At 35.6% G+C, this 20115-nt stretch overlaps 1 long non-coding RNA gene and 1 other non-coding gene across 2 annotated transcripts; both read right to left on the bottom strand.

Moving 5' to 3' along the window:
* Window positions 1-4856: 4856 nt before the first annotated feature.
* Window positions 4857-6036, bottom strand: LOC141621523 (uncharacterized). Its single transcript, XR_012532412.1, has 2 exons — window positions 5802-6036; window positions 4857-5716 (listed from the first exon to the last, which is right to left on the bottom strand). It is a non-coding gene; the product is annotated as an uncharacterized LOC141621523 (long non-coding RNA).
* A 12778-nt stretch (window positions 6037-18814) lies between these two features.
* LOC141624790 (small nucleolar RNA R71) lies at window positions 18815-18921 on the bottom strand. Its single transcript, XR_012534595.1, has one exon. It is a non-coding gene; the product is annotated as a small nucleolar RNA R71 (small nucleolar RNA).
* Window positions 18922-20115: the final 1194 nt, after the last annotated feature.

Below are 20115 nucleotides of genomic sequence, written 5' to 3'. Positions count from 1 at the left end.
GTGTCATTAGCAGCGGTATCCCTTTTCGGAGGCATGTCTATAAAAATTTAGGAGAGTTAGTAATGTTCCCTGCAACACTAGAATTACATCGGCTACTCTAGTCAATTCTAATCATCTCCTACCCTACATATCTAGCTAACATGGTTCAGGGATCACATAACCGCATATCACTAGACATAACATCCATCTTAAAATCTTAAGCATCATATATATATCTTACTTCATTATCATGCCAATTCTTACCTCCGAATCACAAACAAACACATGTGTACTCATACTAACAGCATATCACCTTGCCTAATTTCTCATATCATAGAATAGTCTTTCATGTTCAATATCATACAACTTTCCTACTCTACCCTTTTCTCTCATATGATCTCAAGGTACCCGGGTCAAGCTGAGAGGGCCAATGGTTCGGTGTGAGGGGGCCCCTAACTCATCCCTTACCTTTAGTGTGCTCCTAACAGTTCTATCCCGGGGGTTCATTTTATTTGACTCTTCCTAAATTCATTAGATTCATTGGTTTAGGCCTGAGGATCGTTCGCTCTGATACCACTTTGTAACACCCCCATTTATTTAAGGGCCTGAACTAGGACTCCTCGGATAAATGAAAGTGTTACCATCTCTAAACCCGAGGCAAGAGATAACAAAGGGAAAACACATGATTTTTATTAAAATGTTTATAGTGAGATTACAATTGGAAATAAAACAAAGTCTCAAAATACGACCAAAAGATAAAGTCCGATAAAACTACTAATAAGACTAAGGTGGGTTAGGCACTAAGTCGACATCCAAGCTCTCTTCCCGCCACTCCCATCGGTCTAAAATACTCAATCTACTCACCAATAATTAGATCATCACAGGCGTACACGAATACATTGTGGTCGATCGCGAAGCCGAGTAGGTAATACAATAAAACAAAGAACATAATACACATGCTCCTCCATCACCACCACCGCCATCACAACTCATAACCCGGACAACCCAAAATGCCCATACCGATCCCCGAGAGACTATACATCGACCGTAGCCGATCTGCCAAAGACGTTACCGAGGACACCAGGGCAAGTCCTGCAGAACCCGCCTGGGCCTTATCACCACACCATACTCACCTCCACCTCCACCAACTCCGATGCAATAATATATTAAAACAGTTCAACGATAATACTTAACGGAATTAAATCAGACAATCATATTATAACATGTAAATCACCGATTCAATCAATCCAAATCACATAGTACTATATCAAGTCCAGTGTATTCCCTACCTCAAATAGCGGTAATAAGCTAACTGCATCGAAAGTACTCCACCCAAAACTCGCCACCTAAACATATACATAACATAATTAATTCACTTAACTATTCTCGTTCCCATACTCAAGAGTCACTATAAGTAGAAACTTTCCCAAATTAGAAGTTACTAAAAATGTAAGTTACCCAAAATAGAAAGTTTCCTAAAATGGGAAGTTTCCAAAAATAGCAACTTACTAAAAATAGCAGGTTACTAAAAATAGTAACCTTCCCGAAATAGAATCCCGACTCAAAGCCTAAATATATGATTCCGTCATCGCTACTTAATATCGACTTAATAACTAAAACTAATAATAGAAATAATAATAATGTACATATTTTCCGACTTTCTAAAAATAGAAACCGTAACAAAAATACCCAAAAACAATAAACTCAACCCGACACACAAACGCACCCCCTTCAACCCGACACAACTCCCTCCAACAACCACCACCACACGCCGACCACCAGGCTCGACACTGTGTCCGCCTGGTCACCTCCAACCACCACCAACGTGGTCGACCCACGCCGGTGGTCAGAACCACCACCACCAACACCCCCTATCTGCAACTCTGCCGCCACAAAACGCCACAACAGGCCCATTTCTGACTCGTCTGCCACCACGACACATCCCTGCCACCTCGCCTAACCACCACCCTTGACACCACCGTCGAACGGCGACTCTGATACACGTGGCACCACCGATTCGACCTCCCCCGAGTCCACGGTGGTGCCACCCCATTATCCTATGTCTGAAATGAAACAGAACCACCCATATCAACCCCGCGCCGGATCGCCACCACCGCAACCACCAACAATTTACAAACCACTCAACCTACCACCACACGACTCGACTCACAACCAGCAACACATCCCTCACCCCGACGACTGCTATAACAGTCCCTAAACGACGTACAACCCAGATCAAACTAGCGTGACAGAAATGAAAACAGGGGACCTTACGTACGACGGCCGTCGTCGATCCGCGCTATTCCTAAGCGGAAGTACGACCACCCTCGTCCACTAGCAACAGCTTCCCTAGACTCACGGCAGACCCTACTCCCTCCACACTCACCGGCGTGCGCTCGTTGACTGCAATTGAGGCTTACGGCGTGGAGAAAAAGAGGTTTGATGATGATGATGTGTAAAAATGACGGTAGGGAGGGGATTAGGTTTTAAGGTTGATTTAGGGTTTGGTTTTAGGGTTTTGGTGAGTGGTAAAATGGTAAATGGGTAAGTGGTATGGGTTATAACATCTTGACCCAAAATGCCACCTAAAACTATAAACCCGACTCATCTTACAATATGAATCAATTAATTACCTTTACGCTTTTACCATTACTATAATAACATGATTTAATTACTTTTACGATACTACTAAATAATAATATCTCGCTCAATCGATAATAAAATACGGGGTATTACACATTCATTCAACTTAAATAAATATGCTTAAAATGCAGTAAAAACATGCCAAAATCGCTCTATCTCTCAATCGTTGGTATTCATCTCGGTTTTTGTGGATTTAATCGATGTTTAACATGTAAAAATCAATAATCAACTCTTAAATCTCATTTAAGTCCAACAATTATCCAAACTGTTTTGAACCTCAAAATTAGTCCTCACTAATTTTATGATAAATAATTAGTTTGATTTGGTGATATTTTGCTAATTTAATCGGTAAAATCATAATATTTAAGTAAAAATCCAAAATAACTAAAAAATTACCCAAAAAATTGAAAAAAAAAATTTTAGTATTCTGGAACACTCCCAAGAACACCAAAATGTCAGAAAAATTGCCCCAAAAATTCGGATAAAATTTATGAAGAAAAAGATCGAAATTTATCGGTTTTTAAACACTAAAACAAATAAACATCAAAATAAGGTGAAAACACATTTTAAAATTCACTTTTAACATTTAAAAAATATTTTTAAATGTACATAAATTTACCAAGGGCAGAATCAATTGTTTCGGAATTATGATTAATTAATTTGACTTTTATCGACTTTTATCTCATAAAATATATAAACATGCAAAAAATTTGAACCAACCTTCAACTTTTTGCATACAATCAGTAGAAAACATGCATGAAATACCATAAAAAATCCATGCACCGAATCAACTTTAACTAATTTTAGTCAATTTTTTAACTAAAATACGACATTTTGACTCGGTTTTCTACCAAAAATCATTAAAAATAGCAAAATAACTTCAAAAATCACCAAACTTAACCACAAACCTTTTAAGATCAGTAGGTATGTATGCCCCAAAAATTTCGTGCTAAAACTTCATCTAACACAATTTTTGAGTTTTTATAAATTATCTCATAATTCATTAAAATGCTTAAAATCAACATGCAAATTACAAGCCTAAGCTCTGATACCACTTAAAAGATCATAGATCCATATTAGATTCTCTAACAAAAATTAAATTATCTCATAATTTATCATTTAGGTGATCTATGTAACATGCATGCAAATATAAAAGCATAAAAGGAAAGTTTAAGGAAAAACAATTTCCTTACATTGATTTTATGGTAAAAAGGGCACAAACTAGTTCACCTTACTAGTTTGTTCTTGAGCTCATAATAAATGGATGATCCTCCTCACAAATCTTCAAAGAGAAGATCTCCTTCAAGATGCACCCAAGAACTTAACCCAAAACTAACAAGTATTTTACTAGAAACTTGTTAAAATTATACCCTTGATATTATTTGTAATATTACTAACATTTCTTAGTAATAAAAATTGATTACTAACTTCTTAGTAAAGATGAATAATAATTTTAGAGAGATGATAGATTTTTGTTCACATGCAAAACATACAAAATGATGTAGTGTAGAAATGAACATAAGATGGAGTATATAGGAGGGGAAAGTGGAGGGTGGTAGGAGGTAGTGTGTAGGAGTGAATTTCTTATTTTTTTAATCAATCTTATATCACATGCAAAATCATTATAAGATAACTTATGGAAGACTATAAAGTAAGGTGAAATGATTATGTTCCTAATCATCGACAACTCTATTTTACATAGTCCACTTGCCCATTTACGGGTCCATGTTGGTTCTTATATTTGTCGCACAAACACGTGTAATTTTATTTTAAACTTCGTTTCATGTTTAAATACTTCAATAATAAATTCGTCCAAATCACTCCGTAAATATACGTGTACCACTACACATATTATTTATGTACTAATATTAATCACATTAATCAATTAGTACAATTTTGGTGAATTAACAATTAATTAACTAAAACCCGTCTCATAAAATTTATTATTTAATTGTCGCGTAATTAAATAATAACTGCCGCTCCTCGAGTTCGCAACTCAAAATCTCTCTAAAAATAATCGACTAACCTTTTAGTCTATAAATCAAGGGACTAAATAAATTGTATCCCATACAATTAATTAGTTGTCAATTGGGGTTCGTTCCTTTAGGTGTGACCGAAAGGGGTCAGTTGATCACCGCCGTCTCACGACAATAACGTCAAACTCTAGACAGCCAACTGTTATCGATTTACGTTAATCAACTGACAAGGATCAAATAATAAAATATCCGATGATATTCCTTTAATGAGATTTATTATGTAAACGCACTATTGTGGAGGACACTAACTCCAACAGGGACAAATTACTTTCAATCATCTCTTGGGGTGTTACAGAATTGCATTGCGATATTAAATTGAATTTACCACTTAATATCATTTATGTATACGTCATCCGGCTTCACACGAGTGCAGCATTGTATTCGATATAAAATCGGACCTCGAGCTTCAGCAAATTTTGAAAAAGTAGCATATACTAGGTGTTTACTTAGAGTCGGAACAACAGCTTGAATGCTACTGCAAGCCTCCAACTCAATATATTTTCAAGAAAACAATACAACAGTACTCAGAATCATACTTGAGCTTTATCAGAACGATGATATTGCTGCATCAGATCATAAGCTCCTACCAGATATTTGAGAACTTTCCACAGGGCCAGCAAATTAGTCTTCCGATTCTTATAAAACTCAAGCAGCTCGAAATTAAGGTCACATACTGTCAAAAGATCTGCCTCTAGATTAGCCATTGTGCATAACCACTATGTCGTTCTCAATAAATCTATCCCAAGAAAGCACCACAAAAACAGTTAATTGCATAACTTTATCAACATACGGTTCACCCTAAATAAAAACTCAAAATATATAAAAATTAGGGTTTCACTTTCCCAATAATTCAACCATTTTATATCACGATCAAAGAATTAAGCACTGATAACATTAACTATACTAATAATTAATTCAGATCAGCAACAGAATCAACAAACAAAGTTAAAAAAGGGATGGAAAAGAAAACAACCCGTTAAAAAACGAAAGGAGCGACGCCAGAGATGAACGTCGGTGGTCGCTGGGAGAGAGAATAGTGACATAATAACATATCAAAACTAGAAACAGATCAAATAAAATGACAAATTTCAGTACAATAATCAAATTAACCATAAATTAAGCCATTAGCAAAAAGAAAAATACCTAATAATGGTGAGGGGTAACCGATGATGTTGCCGACAAGCGGCCTAGTGGTTGACGATCGCCTGGTGATATGGTGAGTAGTAATCGTAGGTTATGGGTGTTTGGTTTTAGTTTGCTAGATGAAATGAGAAAGATGATGAAGTGAGGGAGTGTTAGGGTTAATATTATAATTATATGATATACTGATCGGTGGAATGTGTAGAGGCTTTTTTTTTGCACTCTAATTTTCACTGTGGATGCACATCGGTTTAGATGTAGATATGATGTAATTGAATATTATATAGACATGGGTTTTATAAAGTCACATGTTTATTAAAGTCAGAAATCATGGATATAGGTTTCGTAAAAAAACCGATGTACATATAATTATAAATACATCAGTTTTTTGCAAACAACTGATGTGTATAATTTTTACATACGTTTCCTAAAAAATCAGATGTCCACTAACTGATGTCCATAACGAGTTTTGTAGTAGTGAAAGACGGGAAAGAATTAGGCACCTATACTCTTGGTCGGAAGAGTTGCTCCGATGCTTTTAGGAAATTGGTAAGTATTTTATTTATTGCTTTCACAAATTGGTTAATATAAATGATTGGCGAATATACTTGATTTTACTTGTTTTCATGCTTCTTTTAGGGTGCAGAGGCCACTCCGTACAAGTTGTTTCTGAAGACAAAGAAAAACAAGAAAGGCGAGTTTGTTAATCCTCGAGCTGTTGTGGTGGACGTAAGTTTTTGTAATCAATTTAATGTTTATTTTTATCGAAAGAACGATAATATCAATTGTATTTAATTTTATTCTATATATAATTTACAACGGTTTTGTTGTGCTTTTCAGGCTGCTTACAACGAGGAGATGAGTCAACCACAACCAGATGGACAGGCTCCAGATGAGTACCGGTCGTACTTCAACGCTGTCAAGGGCTTCGATAAGAAATCGAGGGTATTTGGGACCGGAGAGAAGGGAGCCGAAGTGTGGTATGAACCTCCAAATAAGAAAATAGCTGCTAGACGATCTACCTCTTATGGCCCTACCATGGTTACTGAAATTGCCACCCAATTGAACACTGAGTGATCCGCTCGACTAGCTTTAGAAGAGCAAGTTCGCCAAACTCAGGAACAGGTGGCAGCTATGCGAAAGGCTTGGGCTGAGATGCAGGCATCTCAAGCCCCAAACATATGCTATTTTCCTACCCCACATCGTAGAGACGACTTTGCAGACGATGGGCATGAGTTTCGAGGTAGTACCGTTCAGCATTTAGGTCATTGAGCTTGCCTTAGTTTGTAGGTAGTGGTCCGTTGATCCTTTAGCTAATTTAGGTTGCCTTAGTTTGTATAAAACTCCGACTTTGCTAAATTATAATAAACCAGTAAGACATTTGTAAATTTGAGAAACTTTATATGTAAATAACCTTGTTTTTCCAATCGCGTTCCATTTTCTTTCTTTTTTTTGTTAGCTACTATTGATTCCCGCACTTGCGGTCGACATTAAAATGGATTCCCGCCTGGCGGTCGACGATAGATTGTATATTGTGTACTGAAGGTTGCTTGTATACGCAAATTTAAAACGATGCAAAAATTACCATTGTGGCTGGACAGAAACAGATATTTCTAGCAGTTGCTAAAAGCACACCTGATGGAACTTCCGTCAGTATTGTGGCCACTACTGACGGAATTTCCGTCAGTGACGTCTGGGAATAGAGAGCGTTTTTCCGTGACGCCTGGGAATACTGACGGAAATTCCGTCACGAATATAACAATAGTGACAGTTTTTCCGTCAGATGCAGCAAATTTAAAATTTTTCTTGGGCCCATCACTACTGAAACTGCTCACGGAAAAACCATCAGTACTAGTCATTCCTGACGGCTAATCCGTCAGTAGCACCGTCTGAGTGTATGACGGATAAGCCGCCAGGAGTCCGTCAGTAAACTGAAGTACTGACGGATATTCCGTCAGGACCGTATTTTTAGTTACCAATCGTAGTAACGCGCGGTACTGACGTATTTTCCGTTAGGAATGGCAATTCCTGACGGAAAAACCGCATTCTTGACGGAAAAATTCCGTCAGTTTCCCGCGTTTTCCTTGTAGTGTTTTTCCCATCAAAGTAGCAAGCGCACGAGGTCACGAGGCTAACATGACTGAGCATGACCGCGGAAGGGTGTTTTGGTAATTTCCAAGCCCGAGCAAGAAGCATGGAGCTTGGGTTGATGTGTAAGTGAAGAAATGAATGTCACGTCCAAAAAAAGGTCCAAAGACCAAGTCAATTGGGAAGCTTAGGATGCCAAAATGATGCAATTAACCGGGTGATAAAGGAGCATAATGACGGAGAATAGGATACCCTGTGATGATCAATGAGGAATTAAAGCAATAAATTGGAAAAGTCACGACCCCGATCGGGGTGGCTAGGCCCCGATCGGGGCTAGGTTGCTTTATGGATTTAACGTTATGCCCCTATTTTACTATAAATAGGGGCCTTAATCCATCATTGTAGGATATTTTTTTACACTCTCTTACACATTTCATATAGCCTTAAGCACAAATTCTCTCTAGTTTTCAATAGTTTACATTTGGTTAAGCATTTCTTTTGTTAAACAATCTACATTTTGTTAAACATTTGGTTCTTTATAATACAATCTTTCCATTCTAAGTCATTTGGGTTTGTTATTCAGGTTATTCTTATTCAAGTTGCAAGTTTTTTTGTTACAGTAATTTCGATTCTTGTTTATTTTGTTAATGCATTCTTCATTATAGTTATTTCATAGTTTTCCTCATTGTTATTAGCATTACAATATTAGTTTGATATTACATTTTATTATCAAGTTATCATCACTAGTTTATCATTAGCATTTCATATTACATTTCTCATCTTTGTCATTTTCCTAATTCATATGTTATTACTATTTACTTTATTAATAATTCTTATAATTTTATTTAGTTATATTTCCACTATAATCATGTTTATTAATTATTACAACATTAGTTTTATTTCCATCACTAGTGAGTAGATTCGTATGTCTAGGGAATAGGGAAGCGATGCATTATTACTATTTGTAAATGTTGAATTAGGATGATGTAATATCGTTTAATTGTTTCTATCACATGTTTGCATCGTTTTGATTAATCTTTGTTCAGTGGCCATAATCACTGATTAAGTTTGTTAATTCATTCTATAAGTCGAGAGGCACGAAATCGAATTAGACTAAGCATGTGTTAGTAGGACGACCTAGTCATAACGAGAGTTCTCTAGGACCCGACCTGTGGTTGACAATAAGGCCGAGAGGTAGTTGTCATAACACCTAAACAATTAACAATGTTATTTATTCCGAGTTTAACATGAACATCTATATACAATTGCATGTGTGACCCGACTCCCCTAGACACTTTTATCATATATATTTACATCATTTTATTTACAAGTATTGAAACCAATAAAACAACCAATCGTAATCGACCTTGATAGAATTCTATTCATAGCATTTCATAATGCAATTCCTGTCTCCTTATGTTTGACCCCTTGTACTACATTCAATTTTGTCTAGGGAATTTTTATCCTTGATTAGGTATACGACAAGCTTATCAAATTTTGGCGTCGTTGCCGGGGAGCACGGTTTTATTGTGTTTAGAGTTGTTGATTTCTATCTTGTTTTCTTTTGTCTTGAGGAACACTTGTACCTTGAGACTGTTGCTTTCAAATTTTTTGAGATTGTTGTCCTATGCCCAGGTCTTCTCGCATTGGAAAATTGTTTTCACCTGATTCCGAGCCCGAGAAAACCTTGCGTAGAAGACGGTGTTTTTTGAAAGAAATTAAAGAGGCCGCTTCTCCCGTGCAAATTGAAAGTGCAAGAAAGTCTTATTTAGACGATCTTCAAGCTTTTGAAGAGGAGGAAGTTTCTAGTTCATCTCTGTTGGAATATGTGTCCTCCGACAATAATGCAATCACGACTGTTGATCATGATGATCACATGTTTAAATCTCATTATATAGAATACAATTGGGAAGTAATTTTGTTACTGTCAACTGGTCAACATATATCGGTAATGATTGGCTGACTAGAGTTTGACATTACTTCGTGTGACGGTGGTGATCATTGACCCCTAGGTCATACCTATAGGGCAACGCTCTTAATTGATTATTTAATTAATCGTATAATGTTGCGAGTTAATTAAATTACTTGAAAATTGACGGACGATTTTGGAAGTAAAATTTACGTATCATATTGAAATGTGATTAAATAAGATACGGTCTGAGTAATTGAATTGTATCATTACTCGGATGAAATAATTGTTTAATGTAACAATTAAATTGAATGAATTGTTATAAATACAATCAGTTGTAATTTATAAATGGTAAAATATTTTGGCACAAGTAATTATAAAATTACTAAGTCGATTTTTGTATGTGACGTATTTTTATTAATACGTTGATTTTTAATATGTTAAAAATACATAACAAATTTATATCACATATGACATGTGACATATTGACAATTGACAAAAATAATATGGAATCCATATTATTAAGTGGGCCGAAAATTAGAGGGTTATTGAGCTAATTATATGTTGATTGTAATTAGTGGAAGGCATGATGATTGCACTAGTCACTAGCCATGCAAGCCTATTGTTCATTGTGAAGAACAATTTTTCCATGCATTGGCTCCCCTAAAGCTCTCCTCTTACACGGTTTTGGGGAAGAAAAACCATCATTGTTTTTTCTATAATTTTTACCTAATAATATACCAAGTGTAGTGTATTATTCATTCATTCCATCTATCATCCAAAATACAATTTTAGAGAGAATAAAAATCCTCCTCTCTTTCTCTCTAAAAACCGAAATATTCAAAGTGTTAAAAATATTTTGGTTCAATTTTCTACTTGATTAATATTATACTAGTATTTGTAATATTAATTTAATTAAGAAGAAAGCCTTGGGTATAAAGCTTAGGGAGAGATCTTATACTTAGATCTTGTTCATCCATAAGAGAAAGCTCAAGATCAAAAGAGAAAGGTGATCTCTTTTGTGCCCTAATAGCCGAAAATCATCATTGTAAGGACATGATTTCTCCTTTATTTTATAATTGTTTGCATGCATAAAATCCGTTTTAATTTTATGACAAATTATTTTAGACATATATGAGTATGTTAGTATGTATATGAATCTACATTTCCTTCAATCGGTATCAAGAGCCACGGTTGTTTGCATGCAAATTGGTTAAAAGTTTTTCCGAGTTATAAGAATAACAAATAAAACTTGTAAAATTTGTGTTATTATGATATATCACGAAATTATTACATGCATGTTAATATTTCTGGTCCTAAAATGTTTTAGGATATTTTGGTTAATTTTTCGGATTTTTATTGTTCATATTTTACAATAATGGCATTTAAATGTGATTTTATGAGTAAAAATGTCATTTTTTGGTCTAAAATTAGCTATACTTCGAATTTTAAGTTGATTTTTGGATATGTTGTCATATATATTATTTTGAGATAACCTCTAAATTTTCATAATTTTTGGACTTGTTATGCTCGAAAAATGAATTTCTCATTATTAAATTCGGATTTAAGTGAAAAATAGGTTAATATGAGTTAAATTTCGAATCTGGTCATAGAAAATTAATATGTTGTCACATGCAATTTTACAAGATGTGTGTAAAATAATTGGCTATAAAGAAGTCTTTTTGCATGATTTATGGATTTTTGAAGAAAAATAGCATAAATAGTGACATTATTAGTTGAAAATTAATAAAACATAATCTATGACTTAGGAAAAACGTCTAATGTTGCATTTTATTATATTTTTCAGATCAAAAATTGAAAAGTTAATGAATATAATTTTTCCATGTTTTTATGATTATTTTATTAAAAATCGATAAACCGCAACATTGTTTTTCCGGAAAATTTTCGAAATTTTTTAACCTAAGATTTTGAACATTATGAGTGTCATGGAATTTTTTCCAGAATGTTCATGAGTTTAAATTTCAAATTTTGAATTTATTTGAAATTTTGTGATTTATTTGAAGTTTAATAGCTTATTTTGAGTCCTAAGAGGTTAGGGTAATTAACTTATGCATAAATATGAGTTTATGTATTTTTGTGATTATAAAATGTTGAAATCACGCAAATCCGTAAAAACCGAGTAATATACGATATTGGCTAATTAAAAGGCGATTTAGCATAAAAATTGAGCATGTTCATACATATTATAATGCTGCATTTTCTTTATGATTGTCATAATTTTAATTAATGTAATTTTTGAATTATGTAATTTTACTTAGTATGGCCTTAGATTTTAATTGGTATTTCCCGAAATGTATGGGAATATCGATTCGGTTGTAATTTTTATTGTGATCTCGTATCACCGTTTTGTAATTTAATAGATTTATTTTATTTTAGTTACAAATGTATAATAGGAAATTATGTAATTTATTGTGTAATTTTATTCATTCCGGAGTTCCCAAAGACGGATTTCTTCAAGAATGGCGATACATAAAGACGGTGTTACCTCGAGATGCGTGCCACAACCGAAGTTCAAGGGACCAATGGAGTTGGTTTCCGAATATGTAATAGTTAAATAGTTTTTCTATTTTAGGAAAGGCCATACTAGGATTTATTTATCTTTATGCTTGCATTTTATTTTATGTCACATGCATCGCTAAATCGCCATAACTAAACATGCATTGTCTTTTTATCGAGTTTATCGACCGTGTCAATTAGAATTATCGTAGTTCACCGCTTTGGTTCACTTAAAACGTGATAGATAATAAATTGACATGACCTCTCGCTAAAACAATTAATTGAGACATAGCCTTACCGAATAGTAGAAACCATGAAAACCTATTTCGCGAGGGAGTGCACTCGGCTACCCCGGGGTACAAACCTTGTTACGTAGGGGAAGTGGGTGATAAATGTCTAATCCACCGAATTCATGTTGATGAGGGTTTCATCGGCTACCCCGTGCCTAAGTTAATGTGGGTTTGGATAATGGACACATTTATTCGAAATTTGGATTGAACTCAACAAAAGTAATCGATAAGGGTTTCATCGGCTACCCCGTGCCCTTGTTGATGTGTTTTGGGCTATAGATAAATATTAGAGTAATTTTATCGACCAAGAGTTCTAAAAGTAGAATCGATTAAAAGTTAATCCACCGAGTTATATTGATAAAGGTTTCATCGGCTACCCCGTGCCTAAGTCGATATGAATTTGGGTCTTGGAATCATTTATCTAGTTGGGTAGAGGTCACTAGAAAAATGCCTAAAACTTGTTTAAATCATACATTTTTACGAGTATTATTAAAACGACATTTGTTTTACTCCTTATATTTTGTTTTGTAGACCACTTCTTTTTCATAACAAATGGCAACATCAACACCAACTCCTAATGCTACACCACTCGCTAGTTCGTCTTGGCTTCGATCCTTTATGGATCGATGTAAACTTGAAAAGAATGGGTCAAATTTCTCCGAATGGGATGCCCAACTCAAATTAGCCGCCGAAGGTGACGACAAGCTTCGTTACCTTACCGAGGCCTCTCCACCCGAACCCTCCACTAGGTCCACCGCGGCCACTAGGGAAGCATATGAGGCTTACCAAAAGGAGTCCGCCGCAATGAAAAATGTCTTAATATTTGCGATGGAGGCGGACCTCCAAAGGAGAGCCTTCAAAATGGGCAATGCTAATGAGATTTACTCCAAACTTGTGACCATGTTTTCACAAACTCCGCGGATTGTCCAATATGAGGCGGCCGCGGCATTCTTTGATCTCGACTTCAAAGAGGGCCAAAAGGTTAGCCCTCATGTGCTCAAACTCATGGAGCTTGTCGAGACCTTGAAAATTCAAAAGGTTGAAATCCCCAAAGAACTCATCGTAGATAGGATTCTACACTCCTTGTCCAAAGTCAAGGCATATGTGCAATTCCGGGTGAATTTCAACATGCAAGACAAGGATGTGTCTCTTGAGGAGTTGCACAAGTTACTTGTGCAAGCCGAGAGGGACACGGGGTTAAATGTGAACCCTCCCAAGGATGTGCTTAACATAAGCACAAAGAGTAAGGGGAAGTTCAAGAAGAGTGGAAGAAAGGGTAAAAAGCAAGCTCCCACATTCACCAAAGCTAAGTCTTGTGAAGCTAGCACCTCCAAAGTCAAGAAGGGTCCTCTTGATAAATGCCATTATTGTAATGGCATGGGACATTGGAAAAGAAATTGTTCCAAATACCTTGGTGATATCAAAGCTGGAAAGATCACTCCAGTAGGTAAATGACTAACCTTCTTTTATGTTTCTAATTCAACTATGGTATTATGATGCAAAGTTGTGATAATGTATCTCCTTTTTATTGTAAATAGGGCCTCCACCAAGCAAAGACAAGGGAAAAGAAAAACAAGCATGAGAAACCATGGAGAAGCTAAGGATAGCTTTTATGGAGCTTTGTTTTTCATTGTCTTATTTTAAGTAATGTTTTGGATTTTAGAACTTTAAATTTCCGTGTTCGACATGGAAAAGTATTTTGGATAATGAGTTGTATTTTGGATGATGGTGACTTGGTTTGCAACCCAAGTCACCCGTTTTATCATTTATCCTTTTAATGTTCTAAATTTCATCTTTAAAATGCTTGCGTTTTGAAACATAAGATTATTCACTTAAGGTGATCTAATAGACAATTATAATGACGGGTTTCATTATATGTCCACATGCTTAAGGCTTGTGTATGATCATTTATAAAGTGATTCTGAGTCTATGAACTCTCCTAAAGGTATGTCAATCACCAAGTACACATATGAAAACAATAACTATTAGTCTATCTATGAGATAGTTCTCCTTATACTTCAACATCATTAATTTGTGTCTCATATACTATCTTTGAATGTTTAGTGTATTTATTCTAAAGATAGAGTGGGAGTAAAATGAGGACACAACACACAAGGCAAGATAAAATTGTGTACTTGTGTAAATGAAGATCTATGCAAGAGAAAATGATTTGAATAAAGGTGTATCTATTTACATAGTATGCCGAATAGATGAGATCTATGGTTTCAAGTTAGTTCTATAGGACTAAAGAGACCAAGTGTAGTAAACATAAAAGAATATTCTCAAGATAACTACACGAGGAGACCAAAAGAAAGTTTTGGAAGAAAAAATGACTAATGTAAAGTCTTAACAAGCTTTTGACTAAGTTTATGAAACATTTGACCAATAGTTTCAACCTTGAGATTTACTTAAGAGCCTAAATGAATCATAGTAACATACTAGTTATGATCGAGTTGCAAGGATTGATATACCGATATCTTCAATGGCCAAAGTTTTAACCACGCAGATGTCATGCTTAACCTCACTATGAAATGGTTAAACCTCCTTCCAAAAGGGTATTTGCGAAGGATGTATTCTAAATATTGTTTATATTTGAAAATGACATTACTACACATCATTATGACATGAGTGTGTTGGAGATTTAAAATCTCTTTCCGTAAGGTTAAGATAAGACCACTTTAAAATAGGCATTTTGAAAGGATATGATGGGAACATATATGGTTTTATCCTAATAACTTGGCAATGCAATTTATATTTCAATTCTTGATAAATTTCGATTGAGAAGTCAATTTCGAAATGTGTAGAATTGAGTGGGAGTTAGGAAATTCTCATGTGAAGACATGGAATTTAGTGGGAGCCATCATCCTTGAATGTTTAAAACTCATCACTCATTAAAGAATGACGAGCAAATACCTTCTTTCATAAAGAAGCTTTTGAGTTTTCAATTCTGGATGAAAATGGACTATGATGAATCCAATTACATCAAGGGATGTTGGATTAGTATTAAGAGATACACATCGTATCAACATATACATAGGTTATTCATATGAAAATGGGATTACCATTAGCAGTCATGGTAGTTCATTGAACCTAAAAACGGTTGATCTCATGATTATTAGTAACTAATGTTTCCGCCATTAGAATAATCATGTACATGTCCAATTATGAATCATATGTATAAGAGCATGATGATTGATTGGTAAGCCATAATAGAAACATCATGAATTCTCAAGTAGAATCCGATGAGCGATTTCAGTGTTTGTCGGAATGTTCTATTATGTGATAAGAGGTTGCACATTATAGGAAGTCCGAGCACATGTAAGGATTTATGAGAATCCCCAAATCTCTCAAGCCCAGAAAGAGAAATGAGAAGTCTTGGAAAGATGCTTGGTTGAATAAGAGGTTATTCAAAAACAATCTTTCCTAGTAAAGCTTGGACTTGTGAGAAGTGCTAAGCTAAATAATCTTGTCAATTGTTACAAGATTCTACAAAACATATACCTAGTGCATTGTGTGTGGATGGAATACTTGATCAGTACAAGTTGTATTATTCATCGCAAATTCGTTCGTTATGAGATGATCGATAAGAAAGTTCTTTCAAGTTAAAGAACCAAAACCAAGGTCAAGAACCTTGATGTGTACTTGGTGAGATTCATGCTATGAGAGAGAACATGAATATGAAGGAAAATGCAAGTGTAAGAAGTTTGAACACATGGACACATGGGATGTTAAACTTCTATTGCAGTCAATAAGTGTTTACACTTATGATATACATCACAAGGTTGTAATATGATATTGACTACCCGAGTGTGATGTCGACATTTGTCGTTTGAGTTATTATTAACTCACTTTGTACATTGTTATATCCAAACGGGTTGTAGAGACAATTGAACCCCGTTAAAGTGAACATGGATTAACATTGTTTTTGCCCATAGTTACTTATATGGGGTGACGTCTCGAAGTGACTAGAGTGTGATGCGATTGATGGCAAGTTCAAGTGCCATAGAGTCATGTGAGATGACTAGTCGATCACATAGGCAGATTGTTAGGAACTTTTTGTCGGGCCTAATGACCGCTTATAGAGTTCTGGCAAATTTATATAGCCTGGTCGTGGCGAGAGCTACTATAGTATTCAAAATGAGTCGATTCTTTTGACTAAAGGCTATTCACCTAAGATGGCACATTTCATTAACTTTGATTTGTGTTACTACGACCTTCGTAAATGGGGTCAAATGGGCATATTTTGGGTTATGATGGCTGTGGCTAGTCGAAGGAATGAGTGCGATAGGAATTGTCCACCCCTAGTCGGGGTTATAAAAATATCTCGGGGCCACTCGAGGAGTAATAAATCGAAATGCGTGGCCACGCTCGGAAAGTATCTATGATAGATAAGTCCGGTCAAACAGTTATTCTCCAGATCGAGGAAACCACTCTCGATATGATCACTTGCAAGTACGACCTGAAAGACACCTTGCATTGAGTGGGAGATAGTAATAGGACAAGAGAATTGGTAAAAACTTGTCGAGGACAAGTGGGAGATTGTTGGAATATGTGTCCTCCGACAATAATGCGATCACGACTGTTGATCATGATGATCACATGTTTAAATCTCATTATATAGAATACAATTGGGAAGTAATTTTGTTCTCACAACTGGTCAACATATATCGGTAATGATTGGGTGACTAGAGTTTGACATTACTTGTCGTGTGACGGTGGTGATCGATTGACCCCTAGGTCATACCTATAGGGCAACACTCTTAATTGATTATTTAATTAATCGTATAATGTTGCGAGTTAATTAAATTACTTGAAAATTGACGGACGATTTTGGAAGTAAAATTTACGTATCATATTGAAATGTGATTAAATTAGATACGGTCTGAGTAATTGAATTGTATCATTACTCGGATGAAATAATTGTTTAATGTAACAATTAAATTGAATGAATTGTTATAAATACAATCAGTTGTAATTTATAAATGGTAAAATATTTTGGCACAAGTAATTATAAAATTACTAAGTCGATTTTTGTATGTGACGTATTTTTATTAATACGTTGATTTTTAATATGTTAAAATACATAACAAATTTATATCACATATGACATGTGACATATTGACAATTGACAAAAATAATATGGAATCCATATTATTAAGTGGGCCGAAAATTAGAGGGTTATTGAGCTAATTATATGTTGATTGTAATTAGTGGAAGGCATGATGATTGCACTAGTCACTAGCCATGCAAGCCTATTGTTCATTGTGAAGAACAATTTTTCCATGCATTGGCTCCCCTAAAGCTCTCCTCTTACACGGTTTTGGGGAAGAAAAACCATCATTGTTTTTTCTATAATTTTTACTAATAATATATCAAGTGTAGTGTATTATTCATTCATTCCATCTATCATCCAAAATACAATTTTAGAGAGAATAAAAATCCTCCTCTCTTTCTCTCTAAAAACCGAAATATTCAAAGTGTTAAAAATATTTTGGTTCAATTTTCTACTTGATTAATATTATACTAGTATTTGTAATATTAATTTAATTAAGAAGAAAGCCTTGGGTATAAAGCTTAGGGAGAGATCTTATACTTAGATCTTCTTCATCCATAAGGGAAAGCTCAAGATCAAAAGAGCAAGGTGATCTCTTTTGTGCCCTAATAGCCGAAAATCATCATTGTAAGGACATGATTTCTCCTCTATTTTATTATTGTTTGCATGCATAAAATCCGTTTTAATTTTATGACAAATTATTTTAGACATATATGAGTATGTTAGTATGTATATGAATCTACATTTCCTTCAATCTCCACCACCACCACCATTTCTTATCAAAAAGATGGTGAAACTTTCCGATCATTCCAATCCCACCGCGGCTATGCTACTGGCGGGTATCACTACTACCCAAATTACCGCCCCAGAGTTCGAGATCAAACCGAATTTTATTAGCCTTGTGGAGAGGAATCAATTTGGGGGAAGTCCTTTGGAGGATCCCAACTTGCATGTTAAAAATTTTTGTGACTATTGCTCCATAATTCGACAAGCAGGAGTCGCTCAAGCCCAAATTAGGGAAATACTTTTCCCTTTCTCTTTGAAAGACAAGGCAAAACTATGGATCAATAGCCTTGATCGCACCGCCTTGAGAATCACCAATTTGGAAACGTTGGCTCTTGCTTTCTATCAAAAGTTTTTTCCACAGGAGAAAACTCAAACTTTGAGGAGCCAAATCACGGAATTCCGTCAACAAGCTCTAGAGAGCTTATATGAAGCTTGGGAAAGGTACAAGTAGTTTCAAAGGCAATGCCCACATCATGGGTTTGATGCTTGGTTCCTAGCTATAACATTCTACAATGGATGTTGTGCCGAGTTCCGAAGAATTCTTGATTCCGCCAACAATGGTCGGTTTGATCAAATTGACACCGATATTGCTCATGCCACGATTGAATCCATGGAGATTCATGATGCCCAATATGTCAAATACCAGAGTACACCAATCAAAGGTAAAGAGGAAGCTTCCGACACTACCATTTTGGAAGCTCAAATCTTATTGCTCCAAGAAAAGTTGGAGGCTCAAAATGCGGTTTCCTCTCTTCAACAACTCAATGTCGTGTCCTCTACTAGTCAAATTGTTGTTTGCAAAGGTTGCAGAGGTGCGGGTCATTACACCGCTCATTGCCAAGCTACTATGAGGAGGTAAATGCTTTTCAAAGTTTTAGACGAAGTTCATTTCCACCGGTTACATTTTCATATACTTATAACCCGTATACAAAATTTCACCAGAACTTATCATATAAAAGCAACAATGTGCTTAACCCTCAACCTCAACAACAACAAAATGCCTCTGTTCCACCACAACAAAGGTACAATTACTTACCGGGCTATCAAAGTCAAAACTAACAACAAAGGCCACTACAACAAAGTTTCCAACCAAACTAAGGTCCACCACCCCAAAATGTCCAACAAAATAACCAAGGAGGGAACAAACTTGAGGCCTTGGTGATGCAAATGGTTAAGGCTCAAACCAAGTTGGTGGCATAATATCAAAAGAGTGATCAAGCACACAGTACCGCCATCAAGATGCTAGAGAATAAAATAGCTCAACTAACTTCCTCTAGCTCTCAAAGGAAGACGGGTCAACCACCACCCCAAGGTGAACAACCACATGAGACAGTTAATGCCATTTAATTAAGGAGTGGTAAGAGGTATGATGAGCCATCCATGACTTTGGATGACGAGGTGGTAAGAAAATAGTCCAAGCTTGGGGGAAGTGACAAAAAGAAGGCTAGTGAAGAGCCTCCCATTAAGATTCAAGTGCTATTTCCTCGCCGCTTGGCAATGTTTAAGAAAAAAAGTAAGCTTGGTACCAAGGATAATGAGCCCCCTATGCCTAAAGAAAGAGAAGAGGTGCTTGTTGGGAAAGAGATCTCTCCTAATGCTAAGGAAAGTGACGTTGTTGCAAAGAAGGCAGATGATCATATTGTGGTTGAGAAGGAGAAAGATGTGGAGGATGCT

This window comes from Silene latifolia, chromosome X, assembly GCF_048544455.1.
Source record: "Silene latifolia isolate original U9 population chromosome X, ASM4854445v1, whole genome shotgun sequence".
Lineage (NCBI taxonomy): Eukaryota > Viridiplantae > Streptophyta > Magnoliopsida > Caryophyllales > Caryophyllaceae > Silene > Silene latifolia.
The sequence above is the reverse complement of the archived record's forward strand: the minus strand, read 5'-3'. Positions and strand labels throughout refer to the sequence as shown.